We start from the raw sequence: 21,206 nt of genomic DNA on the forward strand, positions 1-21,206 counted from the left end.
TAGCCACACCAGTCATGATTACTGCCAAACATGTTAAATCTAAACATTACTTACAGCAAATAGCACCTGTCTGGCAACGTAAAGCAGCTAGAGGGTCTCTAAAAGCAACATGTGAAGTCACATTTTAATTAGGTTCAAATTCCGATACCAAACTAAGATATTAGACTCAGTTTAAAAAAGGGACACAAATTGAAAGGGGTGAATTTATTCTAGTGGAATTATATACTTTTCAAATTTTGCAAAAACGTACAGTATATACTAGAGAAAATGGATTTTTGTAATTCGTTCTGCACAAATTCAGCAAAATGGCTGCCAGCTGTGGTTGCCATTCTACTAAACAGTAGAGGACCAACAAAAGCTTTAAAAAGAAACATACCTCACTGCTCACCTCTCTGGCTACCGCCATGCCTGCTATTCAGTCCACCATCATATCACATCTCCGGCCTGTGTTCACTTTAGGCCTGCACTTCTGGCTGCAAGTAAGCAGCAGAGTTCACTGCGTATGTTCCAGAAATGTAGCAGTCATTTTTCATTTTTTTAAAGAAATTTACAACACTTATTTTTCTTCGGGACCTGTCCAGTTTGGAAGTGACTTTGGGGGTCCTATATATTGGACACCCACAAAAATGATACCATTTTAAAAACAGCACCCCTCAACATGTTCAAAATTGCTATCGGTAGTTCATTAACCCTTCAGAGGCTTTTCAGGAATTAATGCAAAATGGATGACAGGAATGAAAAAGTTTATTTTTACCACCTAAATTTTGATAACTTTCAAACCTGCTGCTATAGCTGAAAGACCTTAAATCAGTTATTTGGCAGTGAACTGCCATGGCAAACTTCAGGACCACACAATCAAGATCTCAGGGTGCCAATGAGGTAAAAGATTAAGCCCTCACACTATTGCTAGCCATCTAGATGCCGTAGTCACTATTGACACCTCATTTCAGGGGTTAAACAACCATAATCGGTGCCAACACTGATCGCGGCAGATGCAGCAAGTTGTTAGCTATAGTGCACAGTTGACAGCTGCAGGATTGTCATCAATCGGGGATGCTTGTCTCTTATATCGCAGGTCAGTAAAAAGACATATTGGTGATCACTCAGGGGTTAAGACCTTAAATGGACTGCTCGAGCCCAAAACCTATATATTGTAATTAAAATCTAAGACATTCATGCAAAGAACACTGGGCCAAAATGCTTTACAAAGTGATGTCAAAAATAATTTCTAGTTGATCGCAAACCTTTGAAGGCCGTTGTTGCATTCATTGATGGCACAAATGATGTTTATGGGTCTATGACCATTTCACAAGGTTGATTTGTATTTCAATAAATCTCTGTCTCTAATAAATGTTGTGATTACTCGTATAGTCTGCATTTTTCATTAATTTAGTTTGTTGATCTGAAATATTTAAATGTGACAAATTGGCAAAAAAAAAAAAATCTGGTGAGATTAAAATACTTCACCCTGTATTGTAATATGTTCGTATTTCCTACTGACTGTTTTAAGGTTTTATGCTTATATCTGAAAATCTGTTCAATGAAAAAGAATGGTGGCATTGGCCGCAGGCATAGAAACTGGAGTTGTTAAAGCAGTGAACTTTCAATGCTCAAGAGGAAGAAAAATATTAATTATTTACACCAAGCCCATACTAAAACGAAAAGTTTGTATGCCTTTTATCTCAGGCCATGTAATAGAAATATTCAGAGAGTACACCTGCAAATGACTTCAATAGTTTAAGCTACAATTAAAGCTTTTAAAAACTATAAGTAGGCTATGTAATATGTAGATGTAGAAGTTGTGTAAAGTAGAAGCTTTGTATGTCTATAAACTGTAAGCATAAAGACAATTTATATTATAAAACCAACAAAACTATAAGTCAAATATGCATTTTTATGCTTTTCCAGTGATTATATTATATCACACAACTACACAATGCATTATGCCACAACCATCATATAGTGATGGATGAGTTCCAGGAACACAACAAAGAGTTTCCTTATCCTTTCCAGTTCCAAAATCTTTATCCTATAGGGCAAGTCAGAATGGTGAACCAACAGAGTCAAAACAAAAGAAAGTCAAAACCACTCCCTTTTAAATATAGATTGAAGATCTCAGCGGACACAAGGGCGCACGTCCAAAACCAGGGAGTCCATCCTGGACAGTACCAAGACCACAATGGATGGTGAAAAAATAGGAGCTTACATTTATTCTGCCTCCTATAGTGACGTTTCGGTCAACAGACCTTGATAAAGGTGCTTGACAAAGGTCTGTTGACCGAAACGTCGCTACTGGAGGAAGAATAAATGTAAGCTCCAATGTTTTCACCATCCATTGTGGCGCTGTCTCTCTGTTTTTTGTAGAATGGTGAACCAAGTCTTCACCTAATTTGCAGCAACTGCAAGAAGTTATTCTGTCTGAATGGACCTTATTTCTGTAGATCACGTTCAACATATAATTGTATGTATGTCTTGATAAATAGTTGGATTCTGAAGATCAAATAAGGTCCACACTACTATTGTAAATGTGTTTTTAAGACATTGCTCATTCAGGGTAGCTTCATGGAATACCTGGAAAATAGTGGCATATTAGAAAAGAGCAAATTGATCAGCAGGGGATTGAGTTAAAGATGAATTTCCTGAAATTCGCAGTCTCGTGAGTCCAACATTTTAGTATTCAATTTGCGATTCACAAAAAAAAACACTTGCCAGACACCATTTGCAACTCTGCTGAAGCATGAAGAAGTGGGTTTGCCATGTAGGCCTCCCTATAATGCCCTGCAGCTATGACATCTATCAGATTATCATGCCTTGTACAGAGGTGATCAGTACCTAGGACATTATAGATCAGCAGTTCCCAGTGGAGAACAGTTTGTATGATGGAGCCGGTTTTCATCTTCAGAGTCACTGGTTAAGACTCCTTTGTAGAGGAAGATCTGAAGACAAAATAAGATCCGAAGACAAAATAAGAAGAATACTGTTTTTTTGTCAACACACTTCACAGTTAAAACTGACTCCTTCCTCAGGATGACCATATTTGGTTGAAATGTGGTTGTCCTGAGGATGGAGTCAGTTTTGGCTTTGAAACTTGATGACAATAAACTCTTCTTATTTTGTCTTCAAATCCCTTTTTGGAATCAGCAGGGCATAAGAAGTCCACATCCCTTGTTTTTATGGAATAATTTACACATATCCGTGTATTTAGCATCTGACAATCGTGCAATATTAGTGGTGTGTTACACAAACCCTATCAGGTAAGCACTAGTGATAAGCGAATATACTCAGTACTCGAGATTTCCCTAGCACGCTCGGGTGTCCTACGAGTATTTTTAAGTACTCGGAGATTTAGTTTTCAGCGCCACAGCTGATTGATTTACATCTGTTAGCCAGCTTGACTACATGTGGGGTTCCCTAGCAACCAGGCAACCCCCACATGTACTTATGCTGGCTAACAGATGTAAATCATTCAGCTGCGGCGCTGAAAACTAAATCTCCGAGTACTTAAAAACACTCGGAGGACACCCGAGCGTGCTCGGGAAATCTCGAGTACCAAGTATATTCGCTCATCACTAGTAAGCACCTTGCTATTGTCTACCCACTATATTACTTGGATAAGACCCTATTGAGCTTTGCAATCTTTTTTCAGCTCCTCTGTAGGGTAAGCTCTTATGGTCAGCAGGGTCCTCTCTCTTTCGCCTGTAGAGTCTAAGATCTTATGGTCAGCAGTGTCCTCTCTCTCCTGTAGAGTCTAAGATCTTATGGTCAGCAGTGTCCTCTCTCTCCTGTAGAGTCTAAGTTCTTATGGTCAGTGGGTTCCTCTCTCTCTCATCTGTAGAGTGTAAGCTCTTACAGTCAGTGTGTTCTTCTTTCTCTCGCCTGTAAAGTGTAAGCTCTTATGGTCAGTGGGTTCCTCTCTCTCTCGCCTGTAGAGTATAAGCTCTTATGATCAGCGGGGTCCTCTTTCTCTTCCTGTAGAGTGTAAGCTCTTATTGTCAGTGGGTTCCTCTCTCTCTCGCCTGTAGAGTATAAGCTCTTATGATCAGCTGGGTCCTCTCTCTCTCCTGTAGAGTGTTAGCTCTTATTGTCAGTGGGTCCTCTCTCTCTCCTGCAGAGTCTAAGCTCTTATGGTCAGTGGGTTCCTCTCTCTCTCGCCTGTAGAGTATAAGCTCTTATGATCAGCTGGGTCCTCTCTCTCTCCTGTAGAGTGTAAGCTCTTATTGTCAGTGGGTCCTCTCTCTCCTGCAGAGTCTAAGCTCTTACGGTCAGTGGGTTCCTCTCTCTCTTGCCTGTAGAGTGTGAGCTCTTATGGTCAGTGAATTTCACTCTCCTCCTCCCCACATGTATTTTCCAAGTAATTACAAGCTTTCCAGTATTGAGATTTGTATCCATTTTTTTAGCTGAAAAGTTCTTTGAAAAAATTTGGCAAAGCTAGGAAATTAACATTTCAAAAGACTGGCTCATCTCTGTTACTTTGGTGAAACTGCCATACTAAGAGGAAGAACATCACACTAGAAACTGATTGTGAGTATACTGAGGAAAGGGCAGAAATACCTTGTTGTGACTAGTAGAGGGTATAACAGAAGACCTACTGTGATTACTGGGAGAACAGGGACCAGGAGGTTCAAGAGTGGCGTGTAAAGAGGAAACTATTGCTGTGATCACTGAGAAAAGGGGTAAGTTTCTGCATTGATTGCTGGAGAAAGGATTTAACTTCTGTAATTAATAGAAGTTAAAGGATGGGAAATACTGAAGTGGTAAAAACCTGATGGAGACTTTTTGCTGACTGAGTAGATCTATTGTATAGATGTGAACACAAATAATTAAAAATGTATTCTGCAATAAATATTTAAAATTTCACTTACATAGTGCATTGAAGAATTTGAAGAGTATTAAGAATCTTTGTGGTTTTACAATAACTAGAAATTTATCATCCCATATATTTTGTAAAAAGCCAAATTAATTAAAGTACAGTAAATGCTCTTTTAGCATTAAAAAGATTACAAAACTGAAAAGGCTGATTACTAGTGTTGAGCATTCCGATGCTGCAAGTATCGGGTATCGGCCGATACTTGCTGTATCGGAATTCCGATACCGGGATTCCGATACTCTTGTGGTATCGGGTATCGGGTATCGGAACAACATTAATGTTAAAATGTGTAAAATAGAGAATTAAAATAAAAAATATCGCTATACTCACCTGTCCGACGCAGCCGGGACCTCAGCGCAGGAACCGGCAGCGTTGTTTGTTTAAAATTCCCGCTTTTACATGGTTACGCGAAGTCCCGGCTTGTGATTGGTCAGGGCGGCCATGTTGCCGGGCCGCGGACCAATCACAGCAAGCCGTGACGAAAATACGTCACGGCTTGCTGTGATTGGTCCGCGTCCCGGCAACATGGCCGCCATTAACCAATCACAAGCCGTGACGTCACGGGAGGCTGGAAACGCGCTCATTTTAAAAAGGGCGCGTGTCCAGCCTCCCGTGACGTCACGGCTTGTGATTGGTTGCGTCGCGGTCAACCAATCACAAGCCGGGAGGCTGGACACGCGCCCATTTCAAAATGAGCGCGTCCAGCCTCCCGGCTTGTGATTGGTTGATCGCGGCGCAACCAATCACAAGCCGTGACGTCACGGGAGGCTGGACACGCGCCCATTTCAAAATGAGCGCGTCCAGCCTCCCGGCTTGTGATTGGTTGATCGCGGCGCAACCAATCACAAGCCGTGACGTCACGGGAGGCTGGACACGCGCCCATTTTAAAATGAGCGCGTGTCCAGCCTCCCGTGACGTCCCGGCTTGTGATTGGTCAGGGCGGCCATATTGCCGGGACGCGGACCAATCACAGCAAGCCGTGACGTAATTTCGTCACGGCTTGCTGTGATTGGTCCGCGTCCCGGCAACATGGCCGACCTGACCAATCACAAGCCGGGAATTCACGTAACCAAGTAATAGCGCGATTTTTAAACAAACAACGCTGCCGGTTCCCTCGCTGAAGTCCCGGCTGCGTCGGACAGGTGAGTATAGCGATATTTTTTATTTTAATTCTTTCTTTTACACATTTATATGGTTCCCAGGGCCTGAAGGAGAGTTTCCTCTCCTTCAGACCCTGGGAACCATCAGGGATACCGTCCGATACATGAGTCCCATTGACTTGTATTGGTATCGGGTATCGGTATCGGATTGGATTCCGATACTGTGACGGTATCGGCCGATACTTTCCGATACCGATACTTTCAAGTATCGGACGGTATCGCTCAACACTACTGATTACTCATAATATATTTATTTAACAGGAAAATATAACATCAGCTGAAACTCTTTTAACTTTATTTTTTGATTCAAAACAAACAGTTACCTAAAAACGGATTTATTTATTTTTTGTCCTAGATTGTCAGTCACTTACATTTTTTTGTAAACCAGCCGGAATGGGTTAACATAATCTTATGGCAATGATGCCTGGGTCTTGAGTTTCTATTCCATCTGGATAAAGATATGACCCTTGAAGTCAATCATGCACTATACCTTTGACTATTTGGCTCCTGTAATCATTGGTCTAAAGGTGGGGAAGAAGCCCTGCTGCGACTGTGTAGGGAATTGTAACTCTATTGTGGCCACTGACGGATGCTGGTAGGTAAAAGGGAAATTTTTGCTTTGACAACTGGAAAATGTTCCTGCATTGACTCCTGGAGAAAGGATCTGACACCCAACCCCGATCTGATCGTCAACCCCCTGACGAAGGCAAAAGCACCGAAACGCGCGATGGGGAGGACACCATCCAGGAGCCAGGGTCCCGCATACTATTGTAAGTAGCTTAGCACTACAGATACACCCTTGTTATCCGCTTCATATGACCCTTTGATTTTTACCATTATCGTATATCCCATTAGTGTCCATGCAGATGTGCCATTTATAAATATTCTTACACAGCGTTATTGTTTCACCGCTGGTAAGTTATATATATATTTCTGCATGCCACATTTTCTTGGGGCATTTTTTTAAACATTTTTTCGGTTGCAGTTCCCTTATATATTTGCACATTATACAAGTTTTACACTGTTGATTTTAAGGGTTTTTTAGCCGCACAAAAAAAATGGCTATTTATATTTGACTTGTTGCTGTTTCTTTATTGGGATACTATGTAAAATTCTTGTATATGCGTCCTTAATTTTACTACTATTATCCTGGATGTTTTCCCTCTTACTCCTGTATTTATATTGCTATTTTGTACACAATAAAAATACATTTTAGTGGACTTCATGGTCGGTTTTGGTGCTTTTTCTTTTATGTTCATTGATTTGTTTTTCCGGTTGTCCACATGATTCTATACTTGTCCAATCTCACGGGTACAGTGCACTTTTAGTCACTATGACTTACACACTCCTAACGTGAGCTTCCTTTGCAATTTTTTTATTGTTTTCTCCTGTGTTAGTAGTTCCAGTTCTCCTTGTTTGTTGCCTATGCTTTGTGCATTTGTATAGAAACATTTTACTTTGTGATTGGTTTCTCTTCCTCCAATATTTTTATTATTTAGATGTTTTTTGTCTTTGTTCTTCCTTTCCACTTCTAATAGCAGAGTTCTCAATAGTATTTGTCAGGTGTATGGCTTTTTCTGGCCTTTTGCTTCCCTCCCCACATATTTCATATATTTCATATAGACATGCTTTAGCACTACAGAGTGCAACTTTGTTGTATACGGAGGTGACTGCTCCTAGGGCATGCATGAATTGGCCAAACTATCTGCTAAGCATCTCCATTTTTTCTTGTTTTCAGATGAGGTTGCAAAAAGCTTGCTGCCATTTCATTACAGGAATAATCTGTCATCCATAAAGACTAATAAATGGAAGGAGGTTGTTTTAGTCAGATAACCCATTTAAATATGGGTTTTAGCTCTTGGATATAAATGAGAATGTTTCCAGTAACTAACCACCAACAGAAATCTGAAACGGTGAAGAACTGAAATCAAAAGTGTAACAAAAAGTGTCGAACTTTTAGGCTATGTTCAAATCTGTAACAGTTGTGTTTTCCTATTTTGTTACAGGAACTGGAAAACATTCATGGATGGAAAAAAAATTGTGCAGCCTATGTAAATATGTACAGCAGAGGCTCCGTAGATTTGAGAACAGCCTTAATTATATACTGTATTTGTGCATACAACTTGGAATTCCTTTAATTTATGTTTTAATATATAATTGCTAAGACTGTTATACATTCTCCTGTATAATTGTTGGTGTTATGCAGTATTATATTGATTTTAATTGTTTAGGAAATCCATGTTCCTTTATGTTGCGTCTATTTGTGTTTCCACCAAGATCTAAAAGAAAAAAAAAATCTACATAATTTCAATTTGGAAATAATGTACCAGTTCATTAACTATCGATATCAATGTGCAAATTAAAATTTTACAAGACCAACCGGCATTGAGATGAGTGAATCAGATCCCTCCAGTAGATTATATAGATACTAGATGGTGGCCTGATTCTAACGCATTGGGTATTCTAGAATATGTATAGTAGTATATAGCACAGCCCACGCAGTATATAACACAGCCCACGTAGTATACAACACAGGCCACATAGTATATAACACAAACCACGTAGTATATAGCACAGCCAAGTAGTATATTGCCCAGCCATGTAGTATATTGCCCAGCCACATAGTATATTGCATAGCCACGTACTATATAGCACAGCCACGTAGTTTATAGCACAGCAACGTAGTATATAACACAGGCCAAGTAGTGTATAGCACAGCCACATAGTATATTGCCCAGCCATGTAGTATATTGCCCAGCCACATAGTGTATTGCATAGCCACGTAGCATATAGCACAGTGAAGTAGTATATAACACAGCCACGTAGTATATAACACAGCCCACATAGTATATAGCACAGCCCATGTAGTATATAACACAGGCCATGCAGTATATAACACAGCCCATGTAGTATATAACACAGGTCACATAGTATATAACACAGACCACATAAAATATAGCACAGCCACGTAGTATATAACACAGGCCACATAGTATATAACACAGACCACATAGTATATAGCACAGCCAGGTAGTATATTGCCCAGCCACGTAGTATATAACACAGCCACCTAGTATATAGCACAGCTCACGTAGTGTATAGCACAGCCCATGTAGTATATAACACAGGCCATGCAGTATATAACACAGCCCACGTAAAAAAATAATTCAAATAAAAATAGTTATATATTCACCTTCCGGCGGCCCTCGGATCCAGCCCAGGCATTTAGCAATGCTCCTCGTGACGCTCCGGTCCCAAGAATGCATTGCGGCAATACCACGTGATGATGTAGCGGTCTCGCAAGACCGCTATGTCATCATCTCGCGAGACCACTACGTCATCTCCAGTCATTGCCGCAATGGATTCTTGGGACCAGAGCGTCGCGAGGAGGGGGAAAGGTGCCAGAAGGTGAGAATATAATGATTTTTTATTTTTTTTATTATTTTTAACATTAGATCTTTTTACTATTGATGCTGCAAAGGCAGCATCAATAGTAAAAAGTTGGTCACACAGGGTTAACAGCAGCGTTAACAGACTGCGTTACACCGCGTTATGCTGCGGTATAACGCAGTCCATTTAAAGGACTGCTAAACTGCTATGGGGCACAGACTGGGGAGTAGGGAAGGGGCACTGACTGGAGGGGAGTAGGGAAGGGTGAATTTGCGACCAGACTGCGCTCAGCATGAAGGAAGCCCAGTCCCAGCTTCTCTCTCTAGCTCTTCACTCTCCTGTGCTTCTTTTCCCTCTCAGTCTCCTACAGACTGCTCTGCTTTCTTTTTCCTTCCCAGGAGCCGCAGAATCACTCGTCTGCACAGCCCCAGCTTTCCTTCCTCTCTCTTTGCTCTCCTCTCACCAACTGTCTAACTCTCCCCAACTGCCTAGCAACTGCCTAGCAACTGCTCAGCAACTGACTCCTCCTCCTGACCAGAGAGATCAGCTCTCCTGAAGTCGGGTGTAGAGATCCCCCTTCTGGCCTGGAGTCAGAATGGTGCTGTATGTGCTGAATACCTGTTAAAGGGATGCTTTCTTGCTTCCAAGCATGACATCACTCTCCCCGTGAGGAAAGCAATGCCACTGTAACAAGCGGCTACCTGGGGTGTTACACTGGCGTTGCACAACTTTAGGTATCCATCCACTGATATAGAGACAGCTAGTTAGTTAGTTGCTAGAGGTCATACCCATGAATACATAAGGTCCTGCAATGCCTGCACAAGTCTAATAAAGCTTGTTGAAAGGCTGCAGCACGGCCAATCAACAAGTTTTAAGGCTGTGGGCAATTCTAGCTCCATCACTGCCATGTGAAGTAATGGTATGGCTGTGATTTGCTGGATAGTTAAAATAGATAATAAACAAATTAATGATGTGCAGTCCTCTTCCTTTTTAATATCTGCTGAGGGAAAAAAGACAGCTTGGGGCTGGTATTTTTAGGTTGGAAAAAGAACAATATCCATGGAGCTGACCATCCTATTAATATCAGGCCCTCAGCTGTCTGATTTGCCTTAGCTGGTTGTTGAAAGTAAGGGGGACCTTAAAAGCAGGGTGCTGAGAAGCCTCCTACACTGCCTGTCAGATTGCTGATCTGACACAGTGTTGAGCAAAGTGTGAGATCAGCGATCTGACTTTATACAGTGAAAAAAAATTAGCATGTGTAAAAATATTTTTTAAAAATCCTAAATAAAGAAAAAAAAGAAATATTTTCCCAAAAAATAAATTTCTTTATAAAAATAAAAAAACTATAAAAGTACACATATGAATTATCGTCATGTCAGTAACAACCCGACCTATAAAACCATTTCACTAGTTAACCCCTTCAGTGAACACCGTAAAAAAAAAAAAAAAAAGCGAGGCAAAAAACAATGCTTTATCATCATACCGCCAAACAAAAAGTGGGCTAGCAGATATAAATAAACATGGTACCATTGAAAACTACAAAAACGAGCCACCATACAGCATCATCAGCAAAAAAATAAAAAAGTTATAGCCCTCAGAATAAAGAGATGCAAAAATAATTATTTTTAAACATAAAATAATTTTTATTATATAAAAGCGCCAAAACATAAAAAAAATATAAATGATAAATGAGGTGTCACTGTAATCGTACTGACCCGAAGAATAAAACTGCTTTATCAATTTTACCACACGTGGAACTGTATAAATGCCCCACCCATTCATGAATTGCTGGTTTTTGTTCATTCTGCCTCTCAAAAATCGTAATAAAAAGCGATCAAAAAATGTCATGTGCCCGAAAATGGTACCAATAAAAACGTCTCGGCAAACACTGCCTCTGATCAGTGTTGTGAGACAGTGAGAGGAATTATATGCGAGGGTCAGTATGTTTCCCCCAGGATGTGCATAGAAGCGTATTGAGGCCACTGGAATGCATTGCAGTCACAGACATAGCTGTGGTTGCAGTGCAGAATAAATGTAAGTGTGGACTTGGTCAAGCTATTTGGCCAAGACAGATTTATGAAAACCTGGCATGGGCTTTTATTTTTGGAGTGAACTACAGGATGGTAGTGGGGTGGTTCACTCCCTCTAGCTGGGTCTTACAAGTGGCCCATCGCCACAGATTCCACTTAAAAACCCTGCAGCAAAAGGTTGAGTGCGTCAGCGTTGGTCTGCAAGCAGCAGAGCAGGTGGCTCTGCAACATCTGGCGTGTGTGTGAAGCTAACACAGAGCCAAGGGAAGTGAATTCCTGGCACCCCATCAGTGTGACACGGTGGTGAAGCCGCCCATGGCAACCGGTCTCGGATATGGACTGTTTTGATGCCCCTGCAGCAATCCGGAGCATACCGTTTTTCATTTGTGAGTTTTGGACAATAAAGACATTTGTATTCTACTTTACTGGGTCACTACCTCATTACCGCACGGTGTGAACACTGCCGTACTACAATGGTAAGATTATTGCTGCCGCCAGAGAGCTGTGGTTTCCATGCTGTCACATGTCAGCGTGAGTCAGCAGCGGTGAACGGTGCTAAAAAGTTCTTTGTTTTTCCGTGCAGTCACCAAACACGTCAAATCGCCATATGCGGACGCATCCGCATACAACGCATGTCCCTGCGTACCCAATGTTAAAGATAGGTATGCAGGGAAACGCAGGATGCATACAGAAGTAGGCAGAGCATAGGCGGAGCTTCAGGGAGGAAGAAGGGAGGAAATACATAGCCCTCCACAGCCCTCCTGAGCACAAATGTGAAACCAGCCTAAGGGAAATGAATGTTGCCTATTATGTTCTGGGGTCTCTCCAGACCCCAGAAAACAATAAACGTAAAATGTAGAAATGACACAAAATACTTATATTCACCATACTGCTTACTCCTCCGGTCCCTCCGCTCTGCAGTATCCCCTTCCTCTGCCCAATTCTTGGTGAATCTTATTACCTCTGCCAAGTGATAAATCCCCAGAGCGTTTCTGTGTAAGCAACCATCATGACATCACAATGTGTGCTGTGACCTTGCACTACGTACTCTATATTTAATGTGTGCTGTGACCTTGCACTACGTATTCTATATTTATGAACTATGTATAACCCCACTCTCACCACTAATTGTCATATTTCTGCCTATGCACAGTTTACATAGAAAACTGCCAACTGGTAGTGAGGGTGGGGTTATACACAGCTCAGCATTCATAGTCCTGCAGGAGATAAACAGTGAATTTATCAAAACAGCAGCAAGCAGCTCAGTAAGTGACATATCACTGGAATCATGGTTTCTACATCTACATGCTGTTGCTCGCAGATGGGGTAGGAAAAACCTCATAGCAGATTATTCCTTTTAAGCTAATTTTGATTAGCCATGGAGCAGCATGTCCAAACTCGACACAGATTGAAGGTGAAGGCAGATCATCACAAAAGATACATGGAAAGAAATAACATAGAAACCACCACTAATATGTCAAATTTTGCTCAATATACATATACAGTGCAATTCATAATTCAGTTGACATTACATGCATAGAACATTCATATTTTATTCTGCTTGTGACACTTTCTAGTTGAATGCACATGACATGCCCAGTAACTCACAATTTAGGAAAAATGCAAATATATTTTATGATGGAAAAAAAAATCTATGCTCATACATATTCATTGACTTGTCTAGTCACTTCTACACTTATGGTTAATTTCTTATTATTTTCAATTGCAATGAATGACAGGGCCATGACCAGCTGCCAGGCTGCTGTTAAAAAAACTTTAATATCAGGCACCAATGTTCAGCCTAGAAACGAAGAAATGTTGGTGTTGAACTTTGAAAATGGGATTTACTAAAAAAGTTATTCCATCTTTATCAGGAATCACATAAACCAACCTAGTGATCACAAATCTACATAAATTCAAATTTGGAGTCTCACTCAAATTTGTACAGTAAATTCAGTTTGCAATGGATATTATTTGATGAGACTCAAATGTGCATTATTATTCACTTTCCAGATGCCAGGGAAAAATAAATGTAAATAATTAAAATACTATAATCACCTTGCCATCAATCGTCCCTCTGCATACCCTGCTCCAGTTTATCATCTTTAGTCTGGTCTTCATTGGGTCATTTTCGGTGTCTTCTGTTGCCCGCCCACCTTCAGTGTCTCTTGGGCTGAATATGCGATGCAATATCATAATTTGAATCACCAGCGAAAAAATATTTATTTCTTCTACAGTCACAACGCTTTTCCAGTATATCGCCTAAGTACAGTATGTCTGTTTATTAAACTGCTCATCTGTCAGTTGAGACACAAATCTCGGGAGAAGTGTTTCTTCAGACTGCAACACATCCTTTCATGTGACGTGACTAGGATGGGCTGTAGTTTGAATTACGTGATGCTTGTGGAGGTGGCATTTTCTAAATTGTTGGTGAATCCCTTTAAATGTACATTTCATTCCAACCAAATGAAAAAAAAGAAACGGCACATCGTAAAAGTGGATCATTTTGTGGAGAGTATTTATTAGAAATCCAAGGTGGCAAAATTTCTCCAAGTTCTCTCTAGCATCACTATCTCCAATTATGGTGAGGGTTATCTGCTTAATGGTAACACATAGAACTTGTTTAACTGCTCCCTTACTTTACATAGAAAACATTCACAAATTGAGAGTTTTTGAAAGTCATTTCATTCACAGTGCAAAATAATAGACATTTTAGTTGCTCTTGACATCCAATATGTCCACATTGCATGCGCTGTGTAAGTGAGACTGATACACACAGCATGTACAATGAGGACAACGTGGAGTCATGTTCTGCATCCATCACGACAGTTAATCCCAGGTTATTATAACATTCTACGAAACATAATAGTTAGGTGGGCAACTTTATTGTTGGCTTAGATGCTCAACACCTAACAAAATACTGTACATTTGCAGAACTGTCCTTCTGATGAGGTACAAAAGACAGAAGCTTATGTTGATTTTTGACTGTTAGTCAAATTATATTTTTCCTGTATGTAAAAAAAGGCTTTCCAGGCTTTTGCTTTGCTTTTCTACCAACATGGCATTCTTTTTCACTTTCATCCAAATAGATGCTTATTTCCAGACTACTCATTCATTTATCGAGACAACTACTCATTCACTCAGTTGTATGCATACCAATATTTTACTTTCTATAAGATTTTGCTGCTGCAAGAGCTTAAAAGTTCTAAAGTATTTCTCTACAAAGTCAGTCGATGAGAGGAAAGCGAGATGACATGGTCCTGAAGCAAGCCAAGTTGTACCCTCTTCATATTGAATGGGTTGCAGCCCCAAAAGACTATAAATACATATGAGATAGCTGTCGACTGAATTCTGGACAACAATTGTACTACACCAGACACCTCCTTAAATTTTAGATTATATAGTAGCATTGACTTTGTGACCATAACCCCTTTGGCATAGGTCAATTCTCCCAAGTCTTTCTCTGTCACCATCTACATTGAGGTTGGCTGACACAATGTGAGGTTTAATACTAGAGGGCAGAACAGTCCTGGTTGGGTACACCTTGTCACGGTGGGATGGCTTTTATGCTTTTTTGATCAAAATAGTGTTAACTAAGCACCATGTTATTTGCTGTATAAGCTTTTTTTGTTTTCATCATGATTTTGTCTGTAGAATATCTACAGTGTGAAAGCGCTTTTTCACATTGCTCATATACCAACTTGCACTCCAGCTCATTTCTTTGGTTTTGCTGTGATTTCTTTGTGCAAACAGGGGTGAAGCTCCCCTTTTTAGCTGGGTATTTCATACAGTACAGACAAAAAGTTTGAACACACCTTCTCATTTAAATATTTTTCTGTATTTTCATGACTATGAAAATTGTACATTCACACTGAAGGCATCAAAACTATGCATTAACACATGTGAAATTATATACTTAACAAAAAAGTGTGAAACAACTCAAATTATGCCTTATATTCTAAATTCTTCAAAGTAGCCACCTTTTGCTTTGATGACTGCTTTGCACACTCTTGGCATTCTCTTGATGACCTTCAAGAGGTAGTAATCGGGAATGGTCTTCCAACAATCTTGAAGAAGTTCCCAGAAATGCTTAGCACTTGTTGGCCCTTTGCCTTCACTCTCGATTTGGGTTCAGGTCTGGTGACTGTGGAGGCCAGGTCATCTGGCGTAGCACCCCATCACTCTCCTTCTTGGTCAAATAGCCCTTACACAGCCTGGAGGTGTGTTTGAGGTTATTGTCCTGTTGAAAAATAAATGATGGTTCAACTAAACGCAAACTGAATGGAATAGCATGCCGCTGCAAGATGCTGTGGTAGCCATGCTGGTTCAGTATGCCTTCAATTTTGAATAAATCCCCAACAGTGTCACCAGCAAAGCACCCCCACACCATCACACCTCCTCCTCCATGCTTCACGGTGGGAACCAGGAATGTAGAGTCCATCTGTTCACCTTTTCTGCGTCGCACAAAGACATGGTGATTGGAACCAAAGATCTCAAATGTGGACTCGTCAAACCAAAGCACAGATTTTCACTGGTCTAATATCCATTCCTTGTGTTCTTTTGCCCAAACAAGTCACTTCTGCTTGTTGCCTGTCCTTAGCAGTGGTTTCCTAGCAGATATTTTACTATGAGGGCCTGCTGCACAAAGTCTCCTCTTAACAGTTGTTGTAGAGATGTGTCTGCTGCTAGAACTCTGTGTGGCATTGACCTGGTCTCTAATCTGAGCTGCTGTTAACCTGCAATTTCTGAGGCTGGTGACTCGGATAAACTTATCCTCAGAAGCAGAGGTGACTCTCGGTCTTCCTTTCCTGGGGCGGCCCTCATGTGAGCCAGTTTCTTTGTAGCGCTTAATTATTTTTGCCACTGCACTTTGGGACACTTTCAAAGTTTTCCCAATTTTTTCGGACTGACTGACCTTCATTTCTTAAAGTAATGATGGCCACTCGTTTTTCTTTACTTAGCTGCTTTTTTCTTGCCATAATACAAATTCTAACAGTCTATTCAGTAGGACTATCAGCTGTGTATACAACAGACTTCTGCACAACACAACTGATGGGCCCAACCCCATTTATAAGGCAAGAAATCGCCACTTATTAAACCTGACAGGGCACACCCGTGAAGTGAAAACCATTCCCGGTGACTACCTCTTGAAGCTCATCAAGAAAATGCCAAGAGTGTGCAAAGCAGTCATCAAAGCAAAAGGTGGCTACTTTGAAGAACCTAGAATATAAGACATAATTTCAGTTGTTTCACACTTTTTTGTTAAGTATATAATTCCACATGTGTTAATTCATATTTTTGATGCCTTCAGTGTGAATGTACAATTTTCATAGTCATGAAAATACAGAAAAATATTTAAATGAGAAAGTGTGTCCAAACTTTTGGTCTTTACTGTATGTATAGCTTCTCATTGCCAGGTGTCTGATCAGTCGAGCTCGGTCCTTCTCTGTCCCCATCTACATTGAGGTCGGCTGACACTAGGTGAGATTTTAGTTCTAGAGGATAGGACCATTCAGATTGGGTGCACCTTGTTATGGTGGCATGGCATTTACCATTTTTTGATCAAAATAGTGTTAACTAAGTAACCTATGTTACTTACATGTACTTTTACTATTTACTTAGCTAATTACTAGAGGGTTTATTCTCATTTTGTTTTTATCTTGGGTTTTGACAAGTCAATTTTGCCTGACATTACTCTAATAGGTATGACTACCTTAAGGCCATCCATTGTAGACAAAATATAGGATTCAGGATCCAATATGCCAGAAATAAGGCTGATTTATAGCTCCCTTAATTAGCTGCAAGAACAATTCTGTTAGCAATATATTAGCCAACCGATATTTAAAGAATTTAAGTGATTTGACAGTAATTTAAGCAAAATACTTCCGAGCATGGATCTACAGGTGATTCTAACAATGCATGATAAGAGAGTGAACACAATCAACAGCCTCTAAATATGCAAGGATATAAATTGTTTATAAGCTAATAAGCTTCCACACAATTATAAGGGGAAGATCGGAACTTGACTAATTGAAACTGACTGATTTCAGATAAAAAAACAGAAAGGAAAAACTTAAATTTATACAATTAGCAAGATACTAAAAAGTCTTGTCTAACAACTTCATCTAAATGCCACTGTCAGTCTCATACTATCATTATCTAATTGGCAAAGAACCCAGAGGATTCAAATCAATTCAATTTTGATCCTTAAAATTAAATACATTATTATCCTGCTTGATTTCAAGAAGTGAAATCATTGGTTAAGATGTATGTCTTCTTTTTATTTTTTATATATTTTTTTTCATTTTTTTCTCGCAGAAGAGAATTATACAAAAAAAAATCAGCATTTTGGAGAACATAGATTTTTTTAAAAAATTGGTCAACCCTACTCTTAAGTACCTTTATATTTAATAGTAATAAGGGGTCATTGGACATTACAGCTGATATACTAACTCAAGATTAATAAAAAAAAAACTGTCAAGACAGTTGGATTGCAGATCAAACTAGATTGGCTGGACATCTCCAAGATCTTAGGACATCATTGCCTGTATTAAGAGTACCCAAAAGTGTTAAGCCAGTAAATTTAATGTGGCTTTATCGTCTCCAATTTGGTTTGAGAATATCAGAATATGTGTTGACGGCAAACAATTGTCGCAGTAGTACCAGTGGCCATGATTTTTACTGACAAAGCAACCCAAAAAATCCTAATCCATTCCTAAAAATATATGGACAAATTCATCTTGACACCATTATAATAAGGCTGAAGGTGATTGCTATGCGAAAGTTCATTGATTATAGTATAACTTTTCAGTAAATCATCAAATGGAGGCTAAAGATAGCATTTTCCTCTAATTATTGGAAGTCTAAATAATCTGATCACGTTTCACGATTTAGTAAGGTCGTTAATCCAGCAGTTGTGATTACTAGTAATTGAAAAAGTTACAAAACTGGTATAGGAACGTGACCCCAGATCAAAATGGCCTTCAGAATTTCTGTAAATAGGCACCAAAGCAACATTGTACATGAGATGCTTTAATGCATTTTTATATTACACTTTGCTAATGGTGGGCAAGACCCTGATTTCATTTTTTATGCTATATAATTACATTGCATTCATTTATACAATCAGTGGTTTTATTGCTTTCATCTATCCTGTGACACATTATGAATATTGTCTTATGTAAGTTTCCAACAACCCCATTGATTTTATCCGCTGGTCTTCTTAATAGCTCAATATAATTACATTTCTGAAGACTCTTGCCATGATATTTCTAAATGACATTGTTGCCATTTTATATTACACACACTCTTGTTAGATGAAGACAAAATAAATGAAAGCATTAAACAACATGAAAGTCTTGGAGATCTTTTTCACCTTCATATACATTTAATTTTTACTAGGGCAATAAAGAAAGAAAAGTAGGTAAATCAAACTTTACTACATTTTAAATGTTTTCTTTCATTTCTCAGACATTACAGCGCACCAATGTGTCACTACTAGTGTTGAGCGACACCGTCCGATACTTGAAAGTATCGGTATCAGAAAGTATCGGCCGATACCGGCAAAGTATCGGATCTGATCCGATACCGATACCCGATACCAATACAAGTCAATGGGACTCAAGTATCGGAAGGTATCCCTGATGGTTCCTAGGGTCTGAAGGAGAAGAAACTCTCCTTCAGGCCCTGGGATCCATATTAATGTGTAAAATAAAGAATTAAAATAAAAAATATTGATATACTCACCTCTCCGATGCAGCCTGGAGCTTACCGCTGGTAACCGGCAGCCTTCTTTGCTTAAAATGAGCGCGTTCAGGGCCTTCCATGACGTCACGGCTTCTGATTGGTCGCAGCCGCCCATGTGACCGCCACGCGACCAATCACAAGCTGTGACGTAATTCTCAGGTCCTAAATTCCTAATTCTAGGAATTTAGGACCTGAGAATTACGTCACGGCTTGTGATTGGTCGCGTGGCGGTCACATGGGCGGCCGCGACCAATCACAAGCCGTGACGTCATCTAAGGCCCTGAACGCGCTCATTCTTAGGAAGGAAGGCTGCCGGAAAGAAGCCGAGGGTGAGTATATTCCTATTAGGTATATACTCACCCTCGGACGCGCCCTGCTTCTTTCCGGCAGCCTTCCTTCTTAAGAATGAGCGCGTTCAGGGCCTTAGATGACGTCACGGCTTGTGATTGGTCGCGGCCGCCCATGTGACCGCTCACTTGACCAATCACAAGCCGTGACGTCATCCCTCAGGTCCTAAATTCCTAGAAGGGAATTTAGGACCTGAGGGATGACGTCGCGGCTTGTGATTGGTCGCGTGGCGGTCACATGAGCGGCACGCGACCAATCAGAAGCCGTGATGTCATGGAAGGTGCTGAATGCGCTCATTTTAAACAAAGAAGGCTGCCGGTTACCTGTGGTGATGTCCAGGGGCCTCCGGACAGGTGAGTATATCAATATTTTTTATTTTAATTCTTTATTTTACACATTCATATGGATCCCAGGGCCTGAAGGAGAGTTTCCTCTCCTTCAGACCCTGGGAACCATACACTGGAAACTTCCGATTCTGATTCCCAATACCACAAAAGTATCGGATCTCGGTATCGGAATTCCGATACTGCAAGTATCGGCCGATACCCGATACTTGCGGTATCGGAATGCTCAACACTAGTCACTACTGTAAATATTTCAACATTTCCAATGATCAATTCTTCCACTAAGGGAGAATCTCTACTCAATACAGCTCTAATTCAGGTAATTGGAAATCATGCTAGAGGTTCTTAGGCTCCGTACAGGATCATATTGGGCAGATGTTACCATGGATTGACTGTGTGACACATTCCACCTGTATCAAGAAGCTTCAATATTACATTTATTACAATGGCGTAATATTGTCAGGAACGTCACATGGTAATACTTGTTATTTTTGTATTTTATTAGGCATCCAGTTATTTTTAAAGAGTACCTTTCTGAGCAGCTTATAGGTTTTCAATGTTTTAAAAAAATGTGCAACATGGACAGATGCTGTTGGCATAGTAGGGCGGTCTGATTGGAACAAGAGAGGCTGAAGAGACTGGACAGCACTTAGAGGATTTGAGTGGTTGTCCACTAGGAAGCTGGAGCCTATGCGTAGAAAGACTGGTGATAGCAGCACATCAGAGGAAAATAGAATTGCAGCAGATCACAACAAGGCTAGAGACTCAATAAAGAGGAAATTAGCAGATTAGAATGAAGGTAAGCCCAGGTATGTGCGGAACCAAGTCAACATGAAGACTTATATATATATATATATATATATATATATATATATATATATATATATATTATCTTGTCAGGAGACTCTCAATATAGATGTGACAGAGCCCAGAATATGGAGTGGAGCTTAGTTTAACAGAATACTTTAAATATGGGTGATAACAGAGTGAAAAATAATGTCGAAGAAGCTATATACCTGAATACTCAGGCAGTACAGAGTCACTTGAGCAGGTCTATAAGTCCAGTAACTGAGATGTCATTAAAGTGCATTGGGTTATGACAGGAAGAAGCTCAGCCCGGCGCTAGAGTTAGAAGAGGTAACAACAATGCACCATTTTGATAACTCATCACATTCTTAAGATAAATAATATAACTTAACAATACACAAGTTATTTACTAATCTTAAGTACAGTATCAATTTACACTTTTTTTTGCCCAGATATCACAGTAATGTTTTATCTGAGTCAAATTGACCTTTCCTATATTTGTATGTAACTAGTG

At 40.0% G+C, this 21,206-nt stretch overlaps 1 protein-coding gene across 6 annotated transcripts in view; it reads right to left on the reverse strand.

Moving 5' to 3' along the window:
• The window catches only part of HTR2C (5-hydroxytryptamine receptor 2C), a 720,745-nt gene that overhangs the window by 490,982 nt on the left and 208,557 nt on the right, over window positions 1-21,206 (reverse strand). The window contains exon 1 of one of the 6 annotated variants that reach the window (XM_077285388.1): window positions 13,506-13,601. The exons of the other annotated variants lie outside the window; for them this stretch is intronic. The gene's annotated coding sequence lies outside the window, so the exon portion shown is untranslated. Of the gene's footprint in view, window positions 1-13,505; window positions 13,602-21,206 lie in introns of those variants that run through there. 6 annotated transcript variants of the gene reach the window in all.

Source organism: Ranitomeya variabilis, chromosome 2, assembly GCF_051348905.1.
Source record: "Ranitomeya variabilis isolate aRanVar5 chromosome 2, aRanVar5.hap1, whole genome shotgun sequence".
Lineage (NCBI taxonomy): Eukaryota > Metazoa > Chordata > Amphibia > Anura > Dendrobatidae > Ranitomeya > Ranitomeya variabilis.